The sequence below is a fragment of the Dermacentor andersoni genome, chromosome 10 (assembly GCF_023375885.2).
Source record: "Dermacentor andersoni chromosome 10, qqDerAnde1_hic_scaffold, whole genome shotgun sequence".
In the NCBI taxonomy this organism is placed as follows: Eukaryota; Metazoa; Arthropoda; class Arachnida; order Ixodida; family Ixodidae; genus Dermacentor; species Dermacentor andersoni.
This window is the reverse complement of record NC_092823.1, coordinates 42,889,041-42,905,027: the sequence shown is the minus strand read 5'-3', so window position 1 is coordinate 42,905,027 and position 15,987 is coordinate 42,889,041. Positions and strand designations below refer to the sequence as shown.

The 15,987-nt window shown below is 43.9% G+C and overlaps 1 protein-coding gene and 1 long non-coding RNA gene across 2 annotated transcripts in view; one reads left to right on the top strand and one right to left on the bottom strand.

Annotated features, from left to right (window-relative positions):
* Prosap (SH3 and multiple ankyrin repeat domains prosap) overlaps nt 1-15,987 on the top strand; it is a 241,989-nt gene that overhangs the window by 8,184 nt on the left and 217,818 nt on the right. The window contains exon 2 of the mRNA XM_055062204.2: nt 9,138-9,240. The gene's annotated coding sequence lies outside the window, so the exon portion shown is untranslated. The remainder of the gene's footprint in view (nt 1-9,137; nt 9,241-15,987) is intronic.
* LOC140213782 (uncharacterized) lies at nt 10,585-14,634 on the bottom strand. The gene is made up of 3 exons (XR_011890727.1): nt 14,295-14,634; nt 13,437-13,523; nt 10,585-10,776 (listed from the first exon to the last, which is right to left on the bottom strand). It is a non-coding gene; the product is annotated as an uncharacterized lncRNA (long non-coding RNA).

Sequence of the window (15,987 nt, the reverse complement as noted above, 5' to 3'; positions counted from 1 at the left end):
CGCTATCGCAAGAACGTAAAAACATGATTATTATGGGTGACATCAATATTAACCTTTCAGATGTTCACACTTCATCATACACTGCTTATACAGATACCTTGAATGGACATGGCCTCGAATCACTTGTAACTGTACCTACTCGGTGGAATATTAATGGTCCGCATACAATAACTGACCACGCATTGTCAAACCTCATGATTACTCCAGGATCTGGTGTCATTGAAGTTTCACTAAGTGATCACTATCCAATATTCGTGCATATAAATTGCAACATGAATATTAGATATGCATGTTAAAAGAAAGATATTGACAAAACTTCATTTGTTAGGAAAATCACCGATGTTAATTGCAACCCTGTTACGTCGCAAAATAATCCAGAAATCGCCTTCGAATTGTTTTGTAATCTAATTTCTAACGCTACTTCCGAATCAACCACAATAACCAGGAGTAAGAAAAAGTTCGCTTTACCTTGTTGTCCGTTGATGACTGACAATCTTCTTAAATGCGTGCGCAGAAAAGATTATCTTTATAAAAAAACAAAAAAGCCATTTAATTGGACCCTGCTGACTCGTTACAAGTGCTACTCGAATATTTTGAGTAGGCTTCTTAAAAAAGCTAAAAAAGAGTGTTTTGAAAAGGATATTGACCGTGCTGGCAACGATTCTAAAAAAATAGTGGAAAATTATCTATGAGTTTTTAAATAGAATGTCGCCAAACACCGCCATAACTGCTATTCAAGTTCGTGATCGAATCTTAATAATCCTTCAGCCATTGCTAACGCCTTTGTCGATTCATTTTGCCTCGACCAGCACGTCTTACAGTTCTCATCGATAAGGCTTATCATCGTCTGCCACACTATTTTTTTCTCTTTCCAGTTTCCCCAGAAGAAGTGCGCATGACCATTCTGAGCTTAAAAAACACGGGAGCTAGTTTAGATAACTTCAACTCATCTCATGTAAAGCTTATAGCTCATCTTATCAGTGACACACACTCACACATAATAAATCGAATTTTCAAAACTGGCGTCTTTCCTAGCTGCTTAAAGATCGCCAAGGCTATTCTTGTTTTAAAAAGGGTAGCAAAACTTCGTTATTAAACTACCGCCCTATATCTATTTTATCATTTTTCAGCAATGTAATTGAAAACATTTTCGTGGTACGTTTAACTAGCTATTTCACAAAAATCAGTATTTTGTCATGTAACCAATTTGGCTGTCGATCTCGTTACTCAACTGAATTAGCGCTCATTGCTTTAATTGACTAAACTCTGTTGGCGTATGCGGTCCAGCACTTTCCCTAATTGGGAGTTATTTACATGATTGAAAACATGTAGTCTCTATTTCTGATACTCATTCTTGTACCAAACTAACTAACATAAGGGTTCCACAAGGCTCAATACTAGGACCAATTTTATTTCTCGTGTACATCAACGACCTTCCAGAATACATTACACATTCTAGTTGTATTTTATATGCTGACGGCACAATTTATTCTTTTAACACGTGTTTGGAATCCCTAATACCTTACCTTAGTGCTGACGCGGCTAAAATCGTTAATTGGTACAGAGATAATATTGACACGTGTACTTATATTTGACGGGCGACCATGTTTCGCCGCCTAACAAATGTTATCGCACAGCGCGGGACGCGTCTGCATGTATCCGAAGTTTCTGGATAGTTATCGATGCTTCTATCCGCTGTCTGTTGTCGCCGGACCTTGTGTTATCTGATTTCATCGCGTGACTCGAATGTTGTAGAACTTTGTGGAAGGCATGCGGGCCCCAACGATTAGTCTGGAACATTCGATGACTGTTCTTTAAAAGCCGACGCGCTTGACACGCTGATCAGATTTTCGACGATCGCCGACTGTGTTCGCCGCTATCGTTGTGCTTTAAGTGTAGCCTGTTTTGTGGGCACAGGTTCGCCCAATAAAAGCTAGTTTTGTCTTTCACAGTACTGCTACTGTGTTCTTTAACGTCACTACCACGTGACAATATGCTCAATATTAATGCTACTAAATCGAAATTTGTAAATTTTTCATCCCCGCAAGAAAGTGTACAGGAGAAGCCATGCATTAAAATTGGTCCGACTTCATTTAATGCTGTTGACCATGCAACATTTCTTGGAGTTGAACTCGACAATCATTCGAAATTTACAACCCACATATATTTATTAACCCGTAAAGCGGCATATGATATCAGAATACTAATCAAGATCCGCCCCTAGTTTCCTGTACGTATATTAATTTCACTCTACTACGCATTTCTTCACAGCCACATCTCTTACTGCATTTCTTTTTGGGGCAATACTTGCGTAACTCACTTGGCGCCCCTGCAGCACACACATAAGCAAGCTTTGAGAATAATCACTTACAGCCATTCTTCGTCTAGTGCCTTGCCATTACTACGCACATATATTATTTTGTCAGTAGTGGATTTAAATAAATGTTCTCTTGGTGTTCTGACGTATAAATTTTGTCGAGGAGAATTGTTGATAACAAGATACCAAACCCCACATTTCACTTGCACTCGTTTTTCACGCCATAATAACTACCTGCTACCGAAACCAAGGACTAACTACGGCAAATTTGCTGCGAACTTTTTGGCAACATCTACATGGAATTCACTATACTGCCCTATATTAAATCATCTCCTTCCATTCATTTATTTAAGAGAAAATTTTGTCGCCACTTGGGAAAGTGATTGTGTGGTTTGGTTTACGCTTCTGTATGTGGAATAATATTACCATGATCTGCCTTTTATGTTTATACTTTATTGTTATTACCATGACTTGACTTTTTTTTGTTAATACTTTTTGTTTCATAGGATTGCTACTGCTGTTAACCGCATTAAGTTTCTATGTATTTATTGTTGGAGGTCCCTGCTCAGTTTTTGACTATGGGGTCTCCTTGAGTAACTTGTTCAGTAAAAAATTTCAATCGCATCAATAAACTGAAACTGAAAACAAGTATATAGCTGTGCTCAAATTTCGCATTAGGGAGTGTCGTAATCGTCGGTGAATATTTCATCATCGGCGCGATCGAATCGACCTCAAATGTAGTACAAGCGTTCAGGCGATAACATTGAGACTGCATCTGGACTTGAGCATTTATTGATACAGAGTAAGGCCAGGAAAACGATGTATTCGCCTACGATAGACCATGCCGACCATGTTTCGGAGCGCGTATCGAAACTTCAAGCTTTCTTTAAGCTCAACTTCATAGTGGTCTCATTTAAGGGCAAGTGAAGGCCACTGTCAAGTGTATGAAATGTAATTTTGGAGCCGGTAACCGAACTCGTAAATTGAAATATTCGATTACTCGAACTGTCTTTGTTTGTCGTGGTGAGGTAGAAATAAAGCAGTCATTTGTAGCATACGTTATTCCAGGCTCCGTATAACGCAGATTGCTTTCGTTCACTGGTTTTGACACAAATACCCAGAGTCTGTACGCTCACACTACGTATGCCTAAGTTGAGGAGCATTGAACACTGCGTACAAATAGCGGCGGCAGCAATGAGATAACGAGGTCACAGCGTGATTGGAGAAATTTATTGCGATGGCGGCGGAGACAGGTTGCGGAACGTTAAGATGAGCGAACAGTGTAGAATTGCTTGACTTTTCGGATTCAATCTACCTTTCTATGACGTCATTGGGAATCTGCTTCAGGTAGCGTTGAAAGCTATTGCCAGAAGCGAACGATATTTACAGCAGCCTGCGGCGACGCTCGAGGGAGTCCACATCGCAGCGCGAAAGCGAGGAAGAACGAGTAATCTGAGCAGAGCGCCAAAGGGCGTTTGTGTGCGCGTGTGTGCGTGCGTTTGTGTGTGTTTATGTGTGTGTGTTTCTGCGCGTGTGAGTTTGCGCGGGGCTGAGTTGTTGAGTCCTGGGACACTGCCTATGACGTCAGTAACAGCCCTGCATACAAGTAAGCTCGGAGAGCGCCGGATGCATTGAAGAAAAGAAAAAGCGAGCTCTTGCAAACGCCACGACTTCGTTGTGCAGCGACATTTTAGGGGATTGACCACGATAAACTGCAACGTAAAAAAGGCCAGGAAAACGGGAGCTCGGAAGTTCACTGCTGCCCGGGCGCGACGTCACTTCCTTTGACGTCATGGCCGACGGAATGGAAGTCTAGAAAGAGTTGGAGGTGGACGTTCCGTTGTTCGGTCGAGTATGTGTTTTGGTCACTTAATTCTGTTGCGGGATAACTACACAGCAAAATCAACAAACAGTGTGAATGGACAATTTGGTGGTTTCGTTCTGTTGCTGTTTTTTTTCTCTTATTGACGGTTCAAGCACGTTTGCGAAACGTTATCTACTGCCGGAATGCTTTCGTATCTTCCCATGTTGCCATCTGTTATTCATTGGACAATTAATTCTTTTGCGGGGGAGCCAGCGACACAATAGTTTCCAAAGTTTCCACTTTCGTAGAAATCAATCAATCAAAGTGTTTTGATAACAAGCCACACGTATTCCCCTTCTGCACGGAAGAACAATAGAGTAAGATTATTAACAGAGAGAGAGAGAGAGAGAGAGAACACAAGTTCTTTTCCATTCTTACTACCCGTGCTCGACGTTACTTCTTGTGACGTCACGACAAAGAGAGGAAGGTAGCGAGGGAGCAACGTAAACGGCGAAACGAAAGCGCAGGCTTTCTTTCCGTTCCTTCTGCCCGGACTCAACGTCACACCGTGTGACGTCACGACATGGGGAGAAGGAGTGAGCAAGGTGAAGGGGTTGAGAGAGGAGGCTGTAGCACTACGCTGGATTGCGTGCAGCGCTCGCTCCGCTTGCTTTGGTTCGGCGCGTGCATGCGTATTACGCAGCGGGGATTTGCGACGCCCAATCGGATTACGTTCCGCGCGCCCAGTCGCCTGTAGGTGGCGCAGCGTCGCACACGACGGCGCTACAGAAGAAGCAGAAGTAGAGGAAAAGAAAGGGTATCGACTTGGAATGCTCTTCCCCGTCGTTCAATCGGCTTTGCATAATTCGGATAGACGCGATGCAGAGGCCTGAGCCGCAAGGCCACCCTGTGTTTCTTATTTTGTTTTACGCGAGCGAGTCGCCTGCTGCGTTAACGAGAAAGTCGAGTAAGCTTTCTCTTAGCGCGGCTCGATTCCATCTTGGGGGGGAGGGGGCGGAGGGATGATTGGCGTCGCCTTATCTGTGTCGTCTGGACGGAATGATACTTTGTGCTCGAGTCGAGCGCTCTGGCGTTGATGTGTCTTTGCGACGGCGGTCAGGAATCGCCCCGTTGGTGGGCGGTGCGAACGTTTTAAGATTTCAGTCGAGCGTGACGTTCCCGTCCAGATGTTCAAGCTCCTGTCGGTGTCTGATGTTAACCGGATGAGGCAAATAGGGCGGAACGGTACTTTTCTGCGATGTATGTCGCGTATTAACGGACTACGAATTTAGCCATACGTTAGTGCATTTTTTGTTCGCTGTCACGTATAAGAATTCGTGGTGGCGAATATTAGGACTGTCACAGTGTGCTCACAACAGCAGTACTTGCACCAGTTCACGAAAGCCATGGTGTGTCATATGTGTCTCCGAGATACGTAATCGCCAGAGCATTTGCTTCGGAGATCAAGTTATACTTAGTGTTTGCACTGGTTTGTGTCATCCTGACCATAGAACGTCGTTTGTGTCGTATGATCGATCACATACACAAATTTACAAAACAAGAAATGTGGACAAAAAGGAAAGAGGCAAAGGTGTGTACTGAAATCTCTGGGGCAACAGCCGTGTTTCACGGCATCAGAGATTCGCAGCATCAGAGATTCGTATTTTCAGACACTTCAAATTTGGTTTAGAACACTACTGCACTGCCATTTGAACTATCACAAACTTTCTTGTCTTTTGATTTCATTCCTTGTTAGAAATATACAATAACAGTCTTCCTCTTCGTCGCGGCTAGCCAATAGGCTGTTTCGGCATCTCCGCCTCTCCCTTATTTTACAAATGTGCTGTTGTTCCCGTACTCGTACTTCGTGTTATAGACATTTCCACGTAAATTTACGTGTTACAGTAGTTTAGTATCACTGCAGTGATGGCTTCCCGCTTCTGAGCACAAGGTCGAAGGTTCGATACCTGGCAGCGGCGGCCATATTTAGGCGGGCGCGAAATGCAAAAAAAAAAACGCTAGTGCACCCGTATGCAAGCGTAATTTAAAGACCCCCAAGCTGTCCAACAGTAATCCAAAGCCCCAAACTGCGACGCAGCCAATAGCCAGTCGGCTTCCTTACATTTCTTTGACCCGATAGTTTGAGTTTGCAACAAACTTAGGATGTTGTTGCAGTTGTACTTCTTTATTCTTCAAGCCATCCCTGTTAACGGTCATTATTTTTGTTTCTAGAATGCAGATATTCCGTTTGCGTTCAGAACTTGAGTACATCCATCGTTTTATTTTTAACGAGTACCGCGCCCGCAAATTTATTGGCCTCCATGTCTTCAGTGGTTTCTCGTTGAACGATGCTTAAACAAAAAATGAAATGACAAAACGAAGGAAAGAAATAAAGGTCAAGAACCGTTAGAAAATCACGAACAACGGTTCCAACGCCGAAAAGTACTTCGTTCTCGTTTTGCGCCTAGGTCCCTTTCTGACCGCTATACACTAAATTTTTCCCGTCTTTTGTGTGTATTGATGTTTTTGTTCCGAGAGCGGTCGTTCTCTCGGGACTAAACAAAGAGGGAAAATGGAAAGGAGGAAATTGGCGCAAATTGGAAAAGAGGGAAGGAGGAGCAGACAGGGCGTAAGAAAGATATTGCTCGTGCTCTTTCGTTTTCCGTTCGCATAAGGGCTGTTTGTTCTCTTCGTTTATTCCCGGGACGCGCTTCGGCATTTCCGACTCTCCAATTTTATTCGCATAGACTAACTCGCACACGCACGCACGCACGCACTCAAACAAAGACGCGTCCGCTCAAGAACTCAAAAGCAAATAAAAGAAAAACTTACTTGGCTTTCGAGGCAGCTCATTAGTGAGGAGCAAGTACTATTATTTCTCGCGGCTGCCTTTATTTAAATGTAAGATTCTGCGTGGCAAGCTTCTCGCTTTCGTTATCTTTGTTTCTTTCTGTGATTGCTTTCGTTCTTTCTTTTTCTTCGCTTCATTTTATCTATCTATCTATCTATCTATCTATCTATCTATCTATCTATCTATCTATCTATCTATCTATCTATCTATCTATCTATCTATCTATCTATCTATCTATCTATCTATCTATCTATCTATCTATCTGGCCGTCTGTCTGTCTGTCTGTCTGTCTGTCTGTCTGTCTGTCTGTCTGTCTGTCTGTCTGTCTGTCTGTCTGTCTGTCTGTCTGTGTTTCTTTCTTGTTTTTCTTTCTTTCATTATCTTTGTTTCTTTCTGTGATAGCATTTCTCTTGTTCTTCCTGTTTCCTTGCTTCATTCTTTCTACTTAATCTATCTTTCTTTCCCTTCCCGCAAGTGACATGCAAATTTGGCTTGAAGGAAGGAGGCTAATGCGTTCTAAGGCGCGCGCTCCGGTCCATCAGCGCCTTTTTCAGTACGTTCGCAGATTTTCTTTATAAAGTTTTTTTTTTCAGTATGGCGGTTTATACAAGTCGCTCGGCCCTTGTTCCTCACCTAGAACGGCTTCATTTGCTTTCCCATTGGCGCAACAGCACGTTACGCTTTGTTGAATATTCATTAAGTCTTAAACGAAAGCGATAACACAGCCGCTCTTGGTGCTTTGGGTGCTTGCGATATTACTTCATTTTGCATCACTGTTAGGCGTTAGGAGGTAATCAGGCCCTAACGTAATTAGCGCGTGTACAAGCTGTGCGTAGCTGATTGCATGTTGATCTCTCGAGCCTGAGAACCTACGTACATCGAAGTTTGTTTGGCTTTTCTCTTGTCATCGCTTGAGTCTCAGGAGCGCTTTCATTTAAACTGCCTACTCGTTTACTATGTGTGGCCTGCTGTCATGCATTAAGTGCCGAGGACGTGGGAAAATATAGGCTAATGTAAAAGCCGGCTGCCCTGGCGTCGTTCGTAATACAGCCACAATAAGCAACAACGGAAACCATTAGAAAACAAGACAAAGAAACGGAAATACGAGTCGACAAAATCGTATATATAAACAAACATTTTTATTGTTTTCAGGAAACTGTGTGTAAGCATCGAAAAAAATGTTTTGCATGTGCCATAGTACATACAGCGACATCAAAAGAAATCCATTTGAGGAAGGCTTGAGGGCAGTCTGGTTGGTACTTCATGACTAAGCAACTTGATGCTTGCATAAACTTGTACATAACCATGCCCTTCCGAAGTTAGCGCTTCAAGTTTATTAATCCACTCGAGGGTATCATTAAGGAAGTCTTTCCACGTAGCGTTCCTTACGTAGTGTTTTCTAAATTCTCTTCGCCTACTTACTTGAGCAACTCGAAGCTAACGGTGTTGATGCGTTTCTATAAAGCGCTGGCCCACACACGTTTTTCGCAATGCGAGCAGGAAAGAATCGAGTTTCCGGCAGTGCCGTACTGAGGGTTCTTTACAGAAACAGCTTATTTTTCTTTCCCCTTTTTCTGCCTTTCTTTAACATCGGTGAAATGCGTACCATTGCGTTTTAGTAGACTGTAGCTTGCAGCATAGACATAAAGCACGTTTCGCAAAGCTGCATTTTCCGGTGCTGAATTTGCGTCCAGCGTGCGTATAATATATACTGACGCAAATTAAAAGCGTTTACTGTGTAACTGCATGTAGCAACAGAGCGTTCTTGTTGAATAAACTTCCCTCCTTTAGCAACATGTATGTGGGGCCCTGCGCGGCCCTACTGTGAAAGCACATTAATGTATTTGTTCGCATATGTGTTTTTCTTTTCGTTGTGTGGAAGAAAAACCGAGTCGCAGTTCTTGTGGTTTTGCACATTTGCGTTTTGATGAATGTCCAAATAAACTTCCCTTTGTTGGATTAAGGAGATAGGTAGAGTGCTAGATTGCGATAGGATAACACGTGAGTAGCTTACAAAGGCTAGGTGACTATTTGTCTTCGTCACGATTTAAAAAAGGGTGTCGTTAGATATCATCATCATCACCACCACCACATCATCAACATCATCATCATCAACGCCATTCACCCCCCCCCCCAAATCTCACCTTACGTTACCCTCTCCGCAGTGTTCTCGCCCGAAGGCGGTGATTGGGAGCACCGAGTCCAGTGGTGGAGAGGAGGACGGAGCAGTCGCCATTTGCCTGGAGATGACTCCGCGATGGCGTGACGGTGAGTGGGTGTGCACATAATCTTAACGCGTTGCATACAGCAGCACCGCCTGCGGCACGGACGTTTCTGTGCTGACGCCGCTGGCGTACTGTGACGTCATCGAAAGGACGCGGTCTGCGATTGGTGCACAGCATGGACGAAGAGAGAGAGGTAGGCCCTGACGTCACTCTCTGCCAAGCCTGACCGGACCGGCACCTACAGCTTATGGGGCAGTTGCTCCTCCTCGCTATCTATCCTTTCCCCTGTCGGAGCCGTGCGCGTCTCCTTCTCCGAGCACTTAGCTCCGCCGACTAATCCCATGCGAGAGTTCAAGCCGAATATGTGACAACACTTTCTCTTAATTCTGCCTCGCAAAACGAGGACAAGCGAAGCCTAAAATAACGCCTGACTTCCGGCACACTATTCGCAATGCATCTCGCATTATTATATGACCTTCCCTCACTTTCTTTCGTCCTCCATGGTGTACAGCTACGAAGGTTATGTGGCAGCAAGAAGCGATGCAGGCTCGCATCCTCTGCGTGCTTCTTCCCCATATTGCCCGCTTTTTCTTTTCTTTTTGTCATCTTCCCCCATAGGGGAAGGACTGGCGTGAGCGAGTAATTACGTCGCCACTATAGCGTGGCGGCTAGACAGAATCGTTGTGACTGCGGCCAGGCGTCCCTTGAACGATATTCCGGGACCCAGCGGAGAACCGAAGACGCTGACCAGGCGCCGGAAATGGGGCCAAATAGTTTTCCCGCGACACAAACGTTTACCGACGTCTGCGAAAATTCACTGATGGCCAAGTTGGTGGACCCGCAGGCTCCCTTTTAAATGACGTACACAAACACAAGGCTGGCTTCGCCCTTATGAAAATATGAGATGAGTTTCACATGAAAGTCTGGCGAGTTTTGACATCACAGCCATTAGACTTTCTGATGAGTTTCTTTGGAATTTTCTGATGTATTCCTAATGTCATTCTAAAACATATTGGCCACCGTCTTTCTGTAGAATTCTTGACGAGTGTTTTTCTTGTGAGCATGAAATGTCTTCCTAATGTGCGCTCCAAAGCAGTTTTCTTGTGACTTTCTCACGTCTTCCTAACGAATCTCTAATGAGCTTATACATTAGACTGCTGGTGCTCATATTACTGCTATAACAAAATTGGCCACCACGTGTGGTAACATTTTCTCATGTGTCCCAATGGCAGTCCGATCTTATTTAAAGCTGTTACCTGTGCGTGACTGTCTTTGGTGCTATATATATGTAGCCTGTATGCATGTATGTATGTCTAGCGAAGATGCAGCACTTTTGACATGTACATGGGCCCTACATATGCTGCATGTAAGACATTACTCAACGAAAGAAATTTAACAAAAACATTTATTGGGCATATCAATGCTTCCTTAAATGCAGAAGGTTAAATGAAAGGAAAACACAGTATCAGTCTGGTTACGGATGTGATATCTTCCTTTCATTTAATCTCGCTACTTATCATTGAGGAGAGGCTGTTCTTGAGGTGGAGTGTCGTCATCTTGAAGTAAGTGCACGTGTACCCTGCATGGTAGAAAGGACAGAAAATTAGCAAAGCTTGGCAATCAACCACAGAAATACACGCTGTATCACTTGCTGCAGAACGATCTGGAGATGTTATAGCTAGTTCTGCGAAAAAGTTATGTGGTGTCGGTTCACACAAAGTTGAGGAACCACTGCGTGGCCTTTGGGTGCAGCAGTAACTACAGTAAGCAGAAATTGCTCTTGGCTGTACAAATGTGCAACATGGATCAGCTGTGGCATGTGTACATGTCGTGAACAACTTCGGCTATATCGGTTTCCACTTGACAAAGGACAGCAGTGTCTGTGGATTGCTAGCGTGAATGACAAAATCTCACTAATTACTTGGCATGGAAATGAGCGTAGGAGTGTTTGTGTACGGGCAACCCAATGCATCCCAGAGACATCCAAGTGCCAGCCGTCATAGAATATTTGCATCAGCTACGGTCACAGTTCTCACACATTCCAAGCCTACTATGTCATGCATGTGTTGGCCTCCTGAATGATGGCATATATCCCATTCAAGAAATACACCACACCATGTCTGGGTTTTTTTATCATTTACACCCGAGCACTGCTTTCAGAGGGAGGGCACAAGTTGAAAAACAAATGCGTAGAAGCATGATAAACAAGCTTGCATAAAAATAATTTAATAAATAAGCATGGTGGTTGCTATCCCACGTCATTAGAGAGTATTCCTCTTTGTCATGCAATCATAATGAGCGTTGACTGACACACGTCCCATTTTTGGATGTGGTATTCCTCACTGATTTTGTTGTATCAATCGGTTGCCATAGGCGAACGAAACAGATGAACAATCTAAATCCAGTGCACAGCTTGTCGTGTCAATGCATGGTCAAATGGGACGAGCACACTGGTCCTTTGAGTGAATTATGGTGCTCTCTTAGGCGCATGCTGAGGCACTGGCTAGTCAGCGTGCCCGATGTACATTGGACCAAATATGCATGTGATCAAAAGAATAGCCTACATTAACCCTGAAAGATACGAGACAAATTTTGGGTACCTTTAACTAAGCAAGCCTCCAATGCCTGGGTGCCTTTGTCAATTCACTTGTGGACTGCAATGCACATATATTTCCAGCAAAAATAAATTAGGCAGCATATGCACAACAGTCATGTTGTATGGTCTCCCTTCCCTCGCTGTGCAAATTTTGTCCTGAAAAGTTGCATGAACTGATTGAATTGAAAATTGAATCGAGAAAGGCAAGGAGGCAAGCGAGGCTTGCTTGGTTAAAGGTAGCACCAAATTTGTCCAGTGCGTGTCAGAGGCACTGTGCTGTATTCCTTTCACAGGTGGTCAAACGTACATAGCGCAGACTGGCTGGTGCCTAAATATGTACCTATGAGATCAACATATTTCACTCAAAAGACCAGTATGCTCGTCCTACTTGGCCACACATATCCGCAATGGGGCTTCAGGCCGGATTAGGATTGTTTATCTGTTTTCACCCATGGCTGAAAATTGGCAAGAGAAATCAGTCAGGCACACCACATAAATAACAATAAGTGGGAGCCAGCCCCCATTATCAATGCAGGAAGAAAGGCATCCTTTGTAGATTACAAGGGATAGAAATTAGTCTGTGCCTATTTACTTACTTCTTTTTATGCAAACACCATTTATCATGATTTTATGCCTTTGTATTATAACTTCTGCCATCCCTCTCAAATTAACTGGTGCACAACACAAGTGCACATCCAGTGCTATTTTTGTAAGTCCTTCCAACAACTTAAACAGTCAGTTGTTAGCCAAGGTCATGTTGCATAGTCCCCCTTCCCTCGCTGTGTAAATTTTGTCCTGAAAAGTTGCATGAACTGATTGGCAAATTCAAATGGTCACTACAAGTTTCGCCTAGTGGACACAGCTGGTTCTCAGAAATGGACAAAAATAGTGACGGGTATCTGTTGGCATCCTGGAGTGTGTGCAAACTAGCTGTGACATTGCTGCAGTACACACACTCATAACTGCTACAATGCCTACCAGCATGAATAGGAGCAGCTTGCAAAGAAAAGAATACGAAGAAAGTGAGAGAAAAAATAGAAAGCTTACCAGAAAACACCTCACTACTTAAGTAACTGCAGCACAATGAATACTGGCCTTCCTATTTCATTTCAAGAAATTCGAGTTCATCAAATGTGTATTTGCCAGTGACAGTTATTCTGAGAACAAGACAGACATAATTGTAAACATCAATGTTAAACAATGGTATGCACACTGCGTGCTTAGACCTTTGAGATATATGGCACACTACACTTCGAATTCTTACATGGACAAAAACAGCACATGTGTGTATCATAAGCAGAAAGGAAAACAGGGAAATATATGCTACAGCATAAGAAACAGTTCCAAACAAATAAAATAAAAATAAAAAAGAAACATACTGTGTAATAGGCAAAAATAAAATGGACTTGCAGCCAAGCAATTTATGCTAGAAAAATACTAAACGTCAGGACATGCGAGGTGTAGTTTTAACAGAACAAGATAACGTGTGCATAATGTCTACAAACACAAATAAGCAGCAAGTGGAATAAAGTTGCACAAATATTTAGCCTATTTAGCAAGATGCATTAAGTAATATGTCGATACACTTATCCACTAATGATACCGAGATTCTACTTTTGTGAACACGTACACTTAAAGCATACCTGACATGTCCATCCAGATTACACGCCGTGCTGCTGCAGCCATTGCCACGGGTTATGTGGACACTGTTGTGGGCCACGGCTTCACCACTACAAAGAGAATTCTGTGTTAACTTACAGCTGTGGCACAATAAGGCTATCACAGCGTGAACACATGCAAGGAGCATGTAAAAACAGTCACGAAAACAATGCCTGCACTGGTGCAGGGTGGCAACAGAGCACAAAGTCGAAGTCACTGATGAATGTCACGATAACAGGGACCCCTTCAACAAGACAAAATTTCACACGCAGCAGCAGCAGCGCATTACATGAATGTTTGTTTACATAACGATTCTATAGTTTCTTTCGTGACTTTAAGTAACTATCCCTTGTAATGTTTACTTACGTCAAAGTTATGGCAACACCCCTTCAAAACAAACCTGTACCAGTAGCACGCTGTGATTGCTTACATTTTTTTTTCCCTAATACTGCTCATAAATCGAAAACCTTGTAAGTAGAGATTATCTACAACGTCGAATCATTTATAAGCGAGGAAACGTCGTAGCAGTAAGAATCGCTCAAGAGGTAGATGAGTCGTTATCATGCGACTTCAGCAGAAAAGCGGGAGCTCACGCACAAGCGCGCATGATGAATACAATTATTTCCGAACGTAATCTTTCTCATCAGAAGAAAACGCTTATCAAGATTTTCAATTCTGCATTATGGCAATAAATTTGCGCAACTAAACTCTGACACCCAGCAAGCATCGGCATAGGTTTCACTGTTGTCGTGGGAGTTCTCTTTCCTACGTTCGCAAGGCACCCTATGCCCACACGAGAAGCACGCACAACACGTGTGTAGTCAGCAAGCACGGTTACTCACCTTTTGAATGGCACGACGCGGTCCGAAAGCGCCCTCCAAGTTGCCGGTGCTTCGATGTTACTTCCAGCAGACATGCCGGTGCATAATGGACGAGCAGTGGCACGCTAACAACACGCATTAATTCTTCGCGACGTCCACCCAACTTTCCACGACAACCAGAGACAAAGGGAACGCACTTCACGGCATGAACATCGTTGGTCCATATTTGGCTGGCGCGCCACGCACACGGCGAGTTTGCAGCGAGACACAAGCTGTCGGTGGCACTTATGCGCACGCGAACTAAGTCACATTTCGTTACAGCAAACACAAAAACACACGATCAAACAAGCACATTGTTGCAGCTCGCACACCCGGCCGACTCGTAGACAGAGCGACAGGCTGATTGGATTGGATTGGATTGGATTGGAAACGAGACGGTGGGTGGCGCCACCAACAGGTCGGTTGAGGCCAGCCAATGTCTCAGTTAGCGTCATCTGAGGATTTGTGCGGCTGCCTAATTGCGCATAGCTGTTGCAAGACAAACAGAACCACATATAAGTCTATATTGTAAGCTATAGCTTGGCATAGAAAGAAATTCTATAACGCATTTTCAATTTGAATCGCTTCTGCTATCTGCAGCCAGCAAAAGTATGGCCTTCGAGATCTGAAAATGTTAACCCTATAGAAAACGGTTGCGGTGACGTTATCCGAACGATTTTCACTTCGGTTACCTCTCATAAAACCCGTGAATTACGCATTTCGCTGCTCCCCGTGCTGCCTGCGCCGTCACTTCAATTTAAATAACTTCCTGCTGTCGTTAACATCAACTATATAGCCTCAGACATCGTTGACGCGATCTCCGAGAGACACATGTGCCGTGTGCGATGTTTTAGTGCCCGTTGCAACAGTGTCAGTCGGAAAGCATCAAATCTACTCGTGTGGCGCAGCTTAAAACCCTGTCGTCTGTATCTTGCTTTAGTATTAGTGTGTTTAATGTGCGCGGGTTGCACTCCTGTCGATCGTGCCTTCTGTGTTGATCGTGCTACCCACGAAGATTCCTCGAAAAACCCACATGTCTCGGCAGCGTGCATTTGTCCTATGTGGTATATGCCAGATGTGTGCGCTGGCGTACGATGTGCTTGCAACCAAGTACTACAGTGCGTTCCAGCAAATAGACGCTGCCGCTTACGCGCAGTTTTTTTTTTTTTTTTCCCCGTCGTGGTTGCTCAGTGGCTATGGTGGTGTTGGGCTGCTGAGCACGAGGTCGCGGGATCGAATCCCGGCTTCGGCGGCCGCATTTCAATGGGGGCGAAATGCGAAAACACCCGTGTACTTAGATTTAGGTGCACGTTAAAGAACCCCAGGTGGTCGAAATTTCCGGAGTCCTCGATCCACTACGGCGTGCCTCATAATCAGAAAGTGGTTTTGGCACGTAAAACCCCATAATTTTTTATGCGCAGTTTTCCATGTCATGATCATGTCAATCTGCACAATTGTCGGTTTGCCACTTAAAGACTAGTAACACATCCGAGAAATCAAACTGCTCAGAACAAGGCATGCGCTATAGGTTTGCACTGTTTACCAAATGTGATAACGGGGTAACACGAACTTACAGTGCTCTTTAAAAAGGAAAGAAAATGACGTCGCTGTTTTGTGCCTAGCCCTGATATATCGGAAGCGTTTCCAAAGTACTCGGCGCTCACGCTGTGCTATA